This window comes from Triturus cristatus, chromosome 3_1 (genome assembly GCF_964204655.1).
Source record: "Triturus cristatus chromosome 3_1, aTriCri1.1, whole genome shotgun sequence".
In the NCBI taxonomy this organism is placed as follows: domain Eukaryota; kingdom Metazoa; phylum Chordata; class Amphibia; order Caudata; family Salamandridae; genus Triturus; species Triturus cristatus.
Window position 1 is genome coordinate 395819992 of NC_140583.1, and position 13079 is coordinate 395833070.

The 13079-nt window shown below is 45.3% G+C and overlaps 1 long non-coding RNA gene across 1 annotated transcript in view; it reads right to left on the reverse strand.

Annotated features, from left to right (window-relative positions):
* The window catches only part of LOC146860312 (uncharacterized), a 44592-nt gene that overhangs the window by 26213 nt on the left and 5300 nt on the right, over positions 1–13079 (reverse strand). The window contains exon 2 of the long non-coding RNA XR_014979132.1: positions 9035–9180. This is a non-coding gene — a long non-coding RNA (uncharacterized LOC146860312). The remainder of the gene's footprint in view (positions 1–9034; positions 9181–13079) is intronic.

The following is a 13079-nucleotide window of genomic DNA, read 5'->3' on the forward strand; positions in this document are numbered from 1 at the left end:
ATCATCATAGCTTGCCTCCTCTGTCATGAAAAAGCCCGACAGATATTACTGGTGGAATGTAAACATGGACTGTATGACAGAGAAGGAAGCAAAGTTTGAATCGCCACTGACTTCAGTAGAAACCAATCTTAAAAGGAAAGCTTTCCTGTCCTTGAGACTGAAGCTTAAGAAGTGGGACATTAAATACGGCCTTTTTGTATCCTGTGACAATGTGGGTAATGTTAGATGACAAATCTAGGCAAATCTACAGACTATACGTGCCATGTATAGACAACTCGAGAATGGACACTGTGTCGCCATCCCCGAAAGTAAACAGGAATTCTCAGCGTGATGACCAGACCTCAGATCACCTCGGAAGACAGCAAGATCAATCCTTCCGAAGGCTTAAGGGAGAGGGACAAAGCAGTCAGGATTGTGGCAGAGACTACACAGGATATGTCGCAGGGCAAATACAGATCACCACTGAAATCGGCTGTAACACTGGAAGAAGAAGCTTCTTTGCATCTACTGGCCGTCAACAAGAACAGAGGAGTATTTCTTGGTAAGAAACAATGAACAGTTACTCTATTCCATTTTGTTCCTCTTTTTTTAATTGCTGATTTATACTTCTGAGTTTTTCTTCCTTACTATACCATCAAGCATCTTATAACTAGACTGGCTCCTCCCTCATTTGCCTCCTTCATTCCCCTGCCTTCCCTTTATGTGGCCCACATCTAAGATGGATAAAGCTGGAACTGAACTAAACATTATGAGTCAAGTACTTCAATATTAATCCCGAATGCCTGCATGACAGAGTATCCATACATATGAGCATATTCATTATCTTTGCCCTGCCTCAATCATGTCTCAGACTTAAATGAAGTGACCTCTTCGAGGCTTCGCTCCCCTCATACCCAAGATCCCCCAGGATGTTGGGTGTCTCCAGTATACTCCAGGAAAACAATATTCCTATCTTTCCACTGTACCTCGTACACAATGAAGATTGGATTTTTTTTTAAAGTTTCAATTTCTTTTTTTATTAAGGATAACTTAAGTATATAATGCAATATTGTAATAAAAGAGGGGGTTGTAGATGGTTTGGGGTGAGAAAAGCCTGAGTTATATATGGAGAGATCCAATACAATGCATGTAAAATATAAAATAACAATAATAAACATATTAAGACATTTGTAATATCAATGATGGGAACATCAAGGAGGTTGAAGAACTTCCTGTTGAGCAGGTGTATGTGTAAAAGAGCATTTTGTATTGTCATGTAGGAGACCATAAAATCAAACGTTCCACAGAAAGAGATATAGAGTATACATATGCTGTATCCAATCTATGGTTATGGCAAACTGCATACCACCATGCTGGAAAAGATAATTTTGTTAGATCTCTCCAGTTTTTGGTAATCTGCTGAAATGCAACTGCTAGTGGTAAGTCTAGAATTCGCACAATAGGTGAGCATGTGATCCAATCACAAGATAAACTTCCCAGAAAGATGTTAGCAATGGAAATGGGTACTGTGGAATGAACAATTGAGTTAATCTGCATCCAAAAATTGGTTTCCAAAAATCTTGAGCAGAAGGACAGATGAAAAGTAAGTGTTTTAAAGCAGCTTGTTCTAAGGAACGCGTCCAGCAAGTGTCAAGAAGATCAGAATGTATCTTATGTAGGACCATAGGTGATAGGAGAAGTCTATTCTAAATTTAAAAAAGTGTTTGTGTGGTATTTGCTGCTCTAGAGGACTTCCTAAGTTACGGCCATATTCTATTCCAAAGGGGAACAGAATAAGTCATATTCGCAAGATAGTTCTATATTTGTTTATTTGTTTTTTCTCTGTAAGTAGTGGAGCTAAGTGTATAGGAATAAATAGTAGATGCTTTAGGGAAAGTGAACAGAAAGGTGTGCAATTGCCTAGTAGAGGCTGAAACAGAAGTAAGAGAAGAGCGAAATTGAGCTTATGCGGTACAAAAAGCATGTTGTAAAAGCCGATATTTACTCTGAAGAGAGGAAGGAAGACGACGAGCTTGTGAAAACTGAATAAAAGTTCTTTGATAAAAAAGTTGATGTACCCAGATTAAACCTTTTTTTCTTCAGGATTTCCAGTAGATGGGTTTTTTATGAATGAATATGAATTTATAATGCCAAATAGGAGAATTAAGAAATGTTTCGAGATCTGTGGAAGTATATGCTCAAAATGATTCTAACAATTTGCATGGATATTTAAAGACGGGAGTAGAGAAAATTTGTGACTTGCAGGTAAAAGAAAGGTATTCTTGAAAAGAGAAAGGGGAAAGATGAGATTTTTCAAGTTTAACCCATAGTGGACAATCTATTTGAGAACCTGAAATCCAATGAGAGCATTAACGTAATAAAAACTCCTTATGATATTTGGAAAAATCAGGAAAATGTATCCCACATTCCGATTTTGCCTGTGTTAGCTCTATCACCAACATACAATGCTTTTTGTTACGCCAAAGGAACAAGGAATATAATAAATTAATCTTTTTAAAGGATTTAAGAGATATCGCATAATGGTATATTACAAATGCTATAAATTATGATGGGCATGTACATAATTTTAATAGTATCAAGACAGCCCCCACCAAGAGAGGTATCAGGGGTGCCAGTTACTAGTTAGCATAGATAGCCTTTGTATACAATTCTCTATATTTAAGGAAATTGAAGTTTTAATGGATTGAGTGAAGAATAAACCCAAATATTTTATATGCTGGGGACGCTACACAAAATTTGATTTTGTAAAATCATCTTTAAAAGTGTATTTAGTAAAAGGTAATATATCACATTTATCGTTTCAGTTTATAACCAGATACCAATGCATATGATTTCACTTCTTGTAAAAATGTTAGAAGTGAGGATTTGGGTTGTGGGAGAAATAATAAAACATCCCCAGCATATTGCGCTAATTTAATTTGCTGATTATTTAAAACAAATCCATGAATGTCTCAATTTTGTCGTATTTTAGATAAAAAATGTATAATGCTAAATTAAAAAGAAAAGGGGAAAGAGGGCATCCTTGATGAACACCTCTGCCGAAAGTAAAATATAAAGAGGTGAGGCCATTGGCAAAAATAGCTGCTTGTGGCCTTGAATAAAGAAGATAAATAAGGGATATCATTTTTGGGCCAAACCCAATCCATTTAAGTGTTTGAAAAAAGAAAGTCCAATAGACTCGATCAAGAGCTCTTTCTGCATCTAAGGCAACTGCTACAAGAGGTTCCGACTTATGGCAAGTATTTGATAAAATGTCAAAAAATAAACGCATGTTGTCAGAAATATATTGTCTGTTAACAAAACCTGATTGTTCTTTACCGAGTTTGGGACCGATTACGAAGGCGGACGTACTGGAGTCCGCCCGCCATTGTGGTGGTTACCGGTACTGTCCGCAATACATGTGGTGGTCCCGCACACCCAATTAGGATGCGACCGTCACGATGGCGGTCGCATTTTGCACTTTAACATTGTGGCGGATGCTGCTGACTGCAGCACCCGCCGCGATGTTCAAAATGCATGTTGTGCATTTCACTGCACTACGTGGCAAGCACCACACGGTGCCTACCTCTTGGTGCAGTGAAATGTAGGGGGGTACCCATCATCCAGTGCACAAACACCACCCCAGATACAAGGGGGGCCCGCTCCGGAACACGCCGCTTTGCTCGCCCCATTATGCAGTCCCACGACATACTGGATGCCAAGATTAGTGCAGTCGTCTCAGAGATCTCCTTTCTCTGTCAAGACCTAAGGAAGGCACTAGACAGCATTACTGAGGTGGAGACCAGAGTGACATCGTCTGAAGATATGGTGGCAACTTTACAGCAAAAGGTCAACAAGCTCACAGTCGTGACCCAGGAGCTCCCTTCATGGGTGGAGGATGCAGAGGGCATAGCAAGGCGAAACAATTTATGATTTATCAGCTTTCCGAAGGGGTGCGAAGGTGCCTCAGCAGAAGGCTTCTTGACACGGTGGCTGGGGTCTCTCCTGCTAGAGGGCTCACTGTCTTCTTGTTTTGTAGTAGAACAAGCCCACAGAGCCCTTCTTAAGAAGCCCCCCCCAGGGTGAGCGACCCCGTCCTATCATAGCTAAACTGTTGAAATACATGGATCGCGACGTTATCCTCCAATTCGCCAGAAGCCACTGAGATAAACTGATACATAACTCACATAATATCATGATTTTCCCCGACTACACATCGGCTTGTCCAGCAACAGTGCCAATCATTTGCAGCGGTCAAACGCAGACTCTGAGAGTTGAATGTCCAATCTATGCTTCTGTACCAGGCTCGGATGCAGTTCATCTATAAGTAAAAATCCATATTCTTCGACACCCCAGAGGCTATCTTCACATCTGGCGATGGGACGGTACATGTTATGCCCCATACTCCACATCCACTAGAATCTGACTCCTCTCAATGCACCAGGAGGAATCGGCCAAAGAAATCTACTTCCAAGTGACCGCTCGGGTTGAGATCCAGTTGACGTTCTCAGGCGTACATGGCGTCGACTCCTGATTATCATACTCATCCTCGAGGAATCCAGAGGTGTGCCCCCGGGCAGCCCTCACATGGACTTGGATCGATGGGCCCGCCCTTGGAACATTACATGGCTTGGCGGATGCAAACAAGCACTACCTACACACCCTGAGACATTATGGTTGAAGGGATTGGTATGTTGGGGAACCATTGGTGGGAGTCCCCATGGGTCACCCATTGTGGCCTGGGGTTTACCTCGACTGCGACAGATACTTCGTGTTGTCTGAGTTATTTCGGTGGAGGAGGAGGGAGGAAGAGCTGTTTCTAGTTTTTCAATGTTTATTTCAGCTGCGGCACAGCTACACCATACACTTTACACACACCCTTCGCGTATGGAATTCCCCTAGAGGGATAGATGGCTACCCATACTGCTAATATAGAGCCCGGTGGGCTCAAGATCATGACGTGGAATGTCCGTGGGGTACTAGACAAAATTAAGAGGGGAGCAGTTCTAAAACAAGATGAATGGCTAGATGTGGACATACTTCTTATGCAAGAAACCCATATGCTGGGAACCAAGGCACACTGTCTAGCCTGATATGGGTTTACTCAGGTTTTCCACTCTGGGTTTGTCCGGGGGTCACGTGGCACAGTGAGACTAGTGCACCCCAGGGTCCCTTACAGTGTCTCCAGACTATGGTCCGACCCTGGTGGGAGGTACACCTTTATCACGGGCACAATTTGTGGAGAATCCCTGACACTTGTCTGTCTTTATGCCCCACCCTCACTGGGGCAAACACTGGTAGACACAATCATACACCTATGGGGGGAGCTCCTGGACAACCTAACAGTGATAGGGGGTGACTAGAACAATACAATGGCTCCCTTCGACCGCTGGCGGGCGGCGGGCCAGAGAAGGAACACAGGGTAAACTAGACTGCACGGCCTGGTCTCTACCCTGGGGTGGTCGGATGCATGGCGGGTCTATCACCCAGAGGAATCGCAGGTGTTTCTATCCTTCCTAGGGGGCTCTCAGATCACTCCTCAGTAACACTGAAACTACATATAGGGCCCCGCTCGTCCCCCTTTAGATGATGTATGTCACCCTGGCACCTGAGCGATCCGGCCTACCATGCCTCCATTAGGCAAACAATTTTAGACTACTTAGACTCCAACGTAGACACCGCCCCCTTTTGTTCGATACTTTTGGAAGCACTTAAGCCCACAATACATGAAGTTGATATCCGTCACCATTCTGGGGAGAAGCACTACCATCAGGCACAGGTGGTGGAGCTCGAGGCACGCCAATGCGCTCTAGAGACCGAAGTAAAAGAAGGTACTTGACCCAATGCTACTAGAGATCTCCTTCTTACGCAACAGCGGCTACAGCAACTGCCTACAAATGAAGTTCAGCACATCTGGCAGGTGACCCAATACAGAATACATCAGTGGGGGGATAAATCCAGTAAAATGCTGCACTGTTTCTGTCAGGTTGCGTTGTCGCCCACACCGGAACTGGTGTTGAGTAACTCAGTAGGACTCTGTGTACTACACCTCCTGCAGTTCCTCAAGTGTTCGCATCATATCACTCCACCCTTTACATGAAACAGGATGACATTACTCAAGACCAAATCGAGGAATTCCTCCAAGACATACTCCCAAAATCGTTACCGGGTCACATTTGCAAACAGTTGGATGAACCAATCACAGTCGAAGAACTTAGCCAAGCACTGTTGAGCCTACGACTGGGCAAAGCTCCGTGCCCCAATGGGTTTTCTGAGTGAATTCCTGCAATCCCATATGTCCCTCCTAGGCCCACATCTCCTTACGGTACTCCATGAAGACCTAGAGCAGCCCATCCTTCCCCCAGATTGGCGTCATGTGTAAATTGTGATGTTTCTCAAGCCTGGTCATCCGCCTGAGGAGCCCTCCTCATAGCGCCCTATCTCGCTTTTGAATTTAGAGCCTAAACTCTTAGGTAAGGTACTGGCAGACATCCATGAGCTCATCCACCCAGACCAGGCGGACACAACATCCGTCGGGTGCATTACGCCATTGCGAAAGCCCCAGATCTTAGACGCCCTGTGGCCCTCTTACTTGCTGACATTGATAAGGCCTTCGACTCCCTTAGCTGGGAGTATCTATTTCTCCTCTTGTGAACACTCAACTTCAGCCCACGTTTCCTTTCATATGTCTGCCTGCTATACACGGGTCTCTCGGTCTCAGAGCGAGTGTCGGGGACGCACTCGGAACGATTACCCATCCACCAGGGCACAAGACAGGGGTGTCCACTTTCCCCCTTAATCTTTGCTTTAGCGATCGAGCCCCTGGCAACATGGGTAAGGAGAGAAGACCCACTGGTGCGGGGATATGACTGGCCGGCAGAAACATCAGACAGAATCGCATTATATGCAGACGACGTCCTGTTCTTTTTCACAGAACCCTTGTTTTCTGGCCCATGTATTCTGCAAATCCTGCGAGTATTCAGAGAAACCACTGGGCTTAAAACCAATCCGGTGAAGTCCGTGCTGTTGCCGGTCTGTGGAGATGAGGGGAGGGGCACATGGTCAATGCAACTTACACACATTACGGTGCAGTTCCGGTACCTGAGGGTGTTTATTTCCCTGCACCTGACAGTCTCATGGTCGCATATCTTCCCGATTGTGCCACAACTCAGTGAGGAGATTAAAGCATGGTCACTTCGGCCATCTTTAACATGGTCTCCCTCCTACCAATGCTATAACAACTTCAAAACTTTCTGAATGACATCTCCCCTTCATGGTTATTGCACATTAACACTCTCCTGAATCAGTTACTGTGGGGAGGAGGCGCAGTTGGGTGGACATGTACACAATCTACTATCTCTATCAAAGGGATGGCCACTGCTGACATTTATGCCTACTACACTGTCTATCACCTATTCAATATTAATGAGTGGTGGTAAAGTGCACAGACAGACCCAGCTTTCACTGTCGAAAGACGAGCAATGAACCCTCACATCTTACTTGACCTCCTATACTCCCAGTCAAACCTGGATCATCTGCCACCAGCGTGTAAAGTGCTCATACAATTATGGTGGGATTCAGTTAGGAAAATTAGCTGGAGGAGGCGACTGACTCAAACAACTCCACTCTGGCCCAGTACTTACATACAGCAGGTCGCCATACTACCCAGGTTTAGGGCTTGGGACAATATTGGAATCTCAGCACTTGGTGATGTAATGTGCGGGACAGTGCTCAAGTCCTTCCAACAACTACAACCAGAATTGCAGCTACACTGCAGTCAGTTCTACAGATAGCTCCAACTAAGGCCTGCACTGACGCCTTACACACGTTCCCCGATTGACCTGCCGGACTTCCACCCATTGGAGGGACGTTTACTGATGGGAGACCTAGGCTCATACAAGATTCAACAGATTTACCAAACGTTAATCACTCATATTCGCACTTCAATAGACACAATGCGAGTGACCTGGGAGGGAGATATCCCATATCTCACTGCGTATGATAGGACTGAAGCAGTAGCAAGTCCCCGTGGAGCTGCCATTGGAACCCAGTATCGCCTCATCCAATTTAAGTATCTACACAGGGCATACTAAACGAGGTCCCGGCTGTGGCGAATGGGCGTGATCCCATCCCCCACTTGTCTCCGTTGCGGAGACGAAGAGGCAACTTTTCTACACATGGTGTGGAGGTGTAAGGCGCTGCTGCCCTTCTGGCGAAGGGTGTCTTTATCCCTAGAACAGGTCTTATCGTGGCAACTTGCCCTAGACCCCAAAATATATTTTTTACACAGCACAGAGGGAATCGTGTGCAACCGATATAAGCAACACCTTCTTTTTCTCGCATGGGCCAGAATGTGTCGCTGAAAATACCAATAAATTAGTTGTTTAAATATAAATAAAAGGATCAACAATCTGATTACAATCACCTGCCAGGATAAAATTATTATCGGGATATTTTATGAGTTGCTGGGTCTGGCACGACCAAAAAGAGCAATCAACAGTGGTGGGGCATATACATTGAACAGAGAGACTGCAACCTTCCCAAACAGTAGGTTGGTGAATAGCCATCGACCCTTATCATCAGATTTCTGGGAAAGCAACTTTGCACAAAGTGATTTATGACAAAGAGTTATAACTCTGTTTCTTTTACCATTTCCCGGCAAGAAGAAAACGTCAGATAAAATTTCCATAAGGTGCAATTCCTGGATTAGAGCTATATTGGCTCCAAGCTTTGATAAATCAGATAATACGCAGAATCTCTTAATGGGGGAGTTTAAATCTCTGACATTCCAAGAAACAGTTTACATAGACAAAAACATTTCAAGAAAAAAGAAACAAGGTAAACCAGACAAACCATCTAAGAAACTAGATAAAAACTAATCTAATCAAGAGGACTTTAAAACATAGTAAAAATGAGGTAAAGAATAGAAAAGGACAAGGTAGTAAAAAGGCATAATGATAAAGGGAATGCAGAAAGTGATAAATATGTAGAAAATACCTAGAAGGGAAGAGTTAGAAGAACAGTAGTAAGATAACGAGAAAAGAGCAAAACATACCTAAAAAATGCCAAAAAAGATGGGAGTTGATGAGACCACATGGAACAGATGACACGTCTAAATTCCATGGGAAAAGGCATGAGGATTACTGCAGCACATAAAACATGGAACGAGGACAGGCACAGACGCAGACAAGAGAACAACACCTGTAAAGGAGGAAAAAATAATTAGTAAGGAATATCTACAGTGGCAACTCTCAAAATACAGAACATTACACAACTAAATATCAAAATAGTAATATATAAAGTTCATTTTAAGTAATCAAAGTCAACATAGAGGATCTATAAATTTAAATGGATAGAGAGTTAGATGCTCCATAAGTATCCATGTTTTCTATCTTGCCAGTGTTGATGAAGCTCTTCAATCCTCATATGTGGTTGTTTATGTTATTGTAAGTAACTTTAACCCCTTCGCTGCTGCGGACATTCCGCTGCAGCGCTGGGGGGGGCAGGGGGGCAGCGCGGCGGGCCTGTGCTCATGACGGAGCCGCTCCGTCATGAGCCACAGTTGAGCTGTGCTCATGACGGAACGGTTCCGTCATGACTCCGCCCATTTGCGTTGTCGCCCCGCACAGGCGGGGAAACAGCGCCGCGCAGGCGGAGCGGCCGCCGACAGGATTGTCATGACGGAACCGTTCCGTCATGAGCACACGGCAACCGTGGCTCATGACGGAACGGTTCCGTCATGAGCAGGGAAGGGGTTAAATAAACAAGGATGAAAGAGACCATACCGGTTTCAAGACAACGAAGGTCTGGTCTCATATTTAGGAATTCTCTGTGTCTGTCATCCGTACTCTTGGCATAGTCTTAAGAAAAATACAGAGAGTACCCTGACCATGATTGCTGATTTTACCGCTGAAAGATCCTTAAGGAGGTCAGTATACTCAAAAAAATAAAGGATAACTCCTCCCGGCTGTCTTGAAGTGGAAGTAACAGCAGGTTGATGACCTAGTCTGTGAGCACGCTGGATATTAAAGGAAGTTCCATCCGGCATGTTCAGTATTTTAGGAAGAAAGGATTTAAAAAGATGAGGTGTTCAGAACTGTGGTTGCTGCTTGACCAGGGCTTACACCCCAGTCAACCAATAACACAACTTCTAACAGGTTGTAATGTCATGTTTTGTGTCTAAAGAATGTAATTTGGAAACATCTTTAATGTTAAAGTCAGATTTTAAGCCACAATTTTGAAAATGCAACCTTTAGAAAGTTGCCATTTTCTTGTGCTAACCATTTGGGGCCGGAAGCCTAGTTCCTGGTTCACTTGAGTAGGTATAGTTGCCATTTGTCTTTTTTATATTCCTTCCAAACAGCCATACAAAAGGTGGACTGGGTGTTTGCGGTAATGGCCATTCTCGCAGGATAATGGGGCGTGACTTTGTACAGCCTCACTTGCACTTCAAAGGCATTTCCTCAGCTCACACATAAAGATTGGCACACTAGCCTTTTGTGACTGTAGACAGCCTGGGACCAGGGCAGGGAGACTGGACATTTCAGGAACATCTGTGGTGGGGAGGAGGACTCCAGAAATTTCTTTGATTTCAAAGCTGGCACCACATATAAAATTAGTACACTCAGACCCACTCTTCAGTTCACTACTGGATCTGCGGAAGAACTCTCAGAGGACTGCCCTTCTGCCAGTGGCCTTCTGTGTACTTCAGAGGACTGCCCTGCTGCACCAAGAGGACTGCCCTGTAGCCCGAAGCATGCCCTGTGCCCTCAGAGGCCTGCCCTGCTGTTTGAGTCCTGTTTTTCTGCTTGAACCCAAGACTTCCAGAGTGACTCCAATGGATAGTTGGTTGGCCTCCTGATCAGTGCCTCAGGGACAGGAAGGACTCCAACTATCTTGAACCCGCACCTGGACCCAGCCTGAGTGAGTCCTGACCTGCCAAGTGTTGCCCCTCCAGTCTTGGACAATTAGACATGATTCTAACCCATCCCAGATAGCCAAAATCCAAAACTTGGGACTTCTAAACGTTTCTAACAAAAAGTGCTCTGAGAAACGAGAGGAAACTGGGACCTAGCCGATCCACCCAAGATGCATCGCCAATTGGCCTGACTTTTTGGCAGCTTGCACTACGTTCTTCTCCACAGCAGCTAAGCCTCCTCAGTGGCTCCTCACAGAAGGGGTATTCGGCCTCTTGCAGCCCTCGATGGCTACAGCATTCAGCTTCCTCCCACTGGAGATTTTCGACATCCATAAAAGAGACTAAATCTGAACATAGAAATCGTTACTGCAACTTTGTCCATCGGCTCCCAAAAAATTACACCTCCTCCTCGAACACGACTGGTTGCCTTGCCCTAATGAATTTTTCCTTCTCAGGCATTTCTTTTCCAAAATTCTTCTAAGTCTGAAGGTACGCTGAGATCGGACTCAATCCATTCCGTGTATCCAAGCTGTGTTCCATCACAGTCTGCCGTAACTTTCGACTTTGCCCCAGTCTCTCCCGACTAGATGTCTGCTATTGGGACTTTAATATTTTAGGGGCTATTTTTCACTTTAAACTGATTGGATTTTGTTGTTTTGCTGTCAAATAATTTATTAAAATGCACTCAGGTGCACATGCATCAACAAAACCAAAAGCGATTCCTTAATAGCGATTAATAAGGAATCGTTATCAAGGAATCGCTTTTCACAATGCATCAACAGATTCGGTAAAAAATAGCGATTCCTTAAAAATTGCTATATTTTACCGATAATACAAGTGCGAGTATAGCAAACACCGATTAGGCAAATGCGAAATCGGTATCACCGAATTAGCTAATAGCGAAATCGCTATTAGCGAAATCGGTAATAGCGAAAACGTGAATGAACGGGTCGCACAGGGAACGGTATTATGACATCACCACCAGGAAATACTGCAGCCCCACCCCATTCCCTCACCAGAGGAGCTGACAGGAGCAAGGACTGGAGACTGCCTGAGCCCAGTGAAGTAATACTGACAGGACTACCACCCTACACAACCAGGATGGAGAAAGAAGCACCATCCAGCGCTGAAGCTGCACGCAAGAGAAAGTGCAAGTTCTCCGACCGGGAGCTGGAGCACCTGATCGAGGGGGTGAGCAGCAAACACGATCGGCTGTTTGGGAAGCTGTCCCTAAAGGTGCCAGAGGCAGAGAAGCGGCGCATATGGCTGCGCATCCGAGAGCGGGTCAATGCGGTGGGAGTGACGCCCCGCAGCATTGACGATCTAAGAAAACGGTGGTACAACCTCAGGAAGCGGGCCAAGGAGAGGATTGCTGAGAGGCTCCGGGAGGCATCCAGAACAGGAGGCGGCCCATCAACAGTGCAAGCTAACACTGCCCTGGAGGAGCTGGTGGAAGGGACCATCGAGCCTGAGGCCGTCGTGGGAGTCACACAGATGGACACCTCCGGCGCAGCCACAAGTGCCCAAGGTAAGATGCATGCCTGTGCCCATACCCAGCATTGCGTAAAACCATTCCCAACCCCCCAGCACAATCACAGTGTGCATGCAGATTTGCCCCACACAACTACACTCATAACAGTAGTGCATCATGGGAGTTGTAGTCATGTCAGCCCGGTGTGCATGCACAGGAAGAAATAACAGTATATTACAGTACATCATTAGAAGCTAGAAATAGACAGTTTATTAAGGGAATCATAGAGGGACATGTGTGTTTAAATACTACTGAGTTGTAACTATCCCACTAACCATGCACTGTTTCCCACACAGATGCATCTCCTGGCGATTCCGACGACAGCGGCCGGCTGATCATTTCGGAGACACTAGCCGATTCGGACGTGGATACGCCACAAGAGACGCAATCACCACCTCCACCAGCAACCACACCACCACCACCACCAGCACCACCACCAGCAACACCTGCTGGCGCACCATCTGCAACAAAAGAGCGGAGACGCAGGTCACAAGTCCCACCCATGCAGGTGATGGATGCATGTCAGACACCTGCAATACCATGGGCCAAAGTCTGAGAATCGTCCCACCGCCTGCAGCACCACCAGCACGTGTCCGACTCTCACTGCGCCGCAGGTCTCTGCGCAGTACACAAAGTGTAGGCCACGATTCA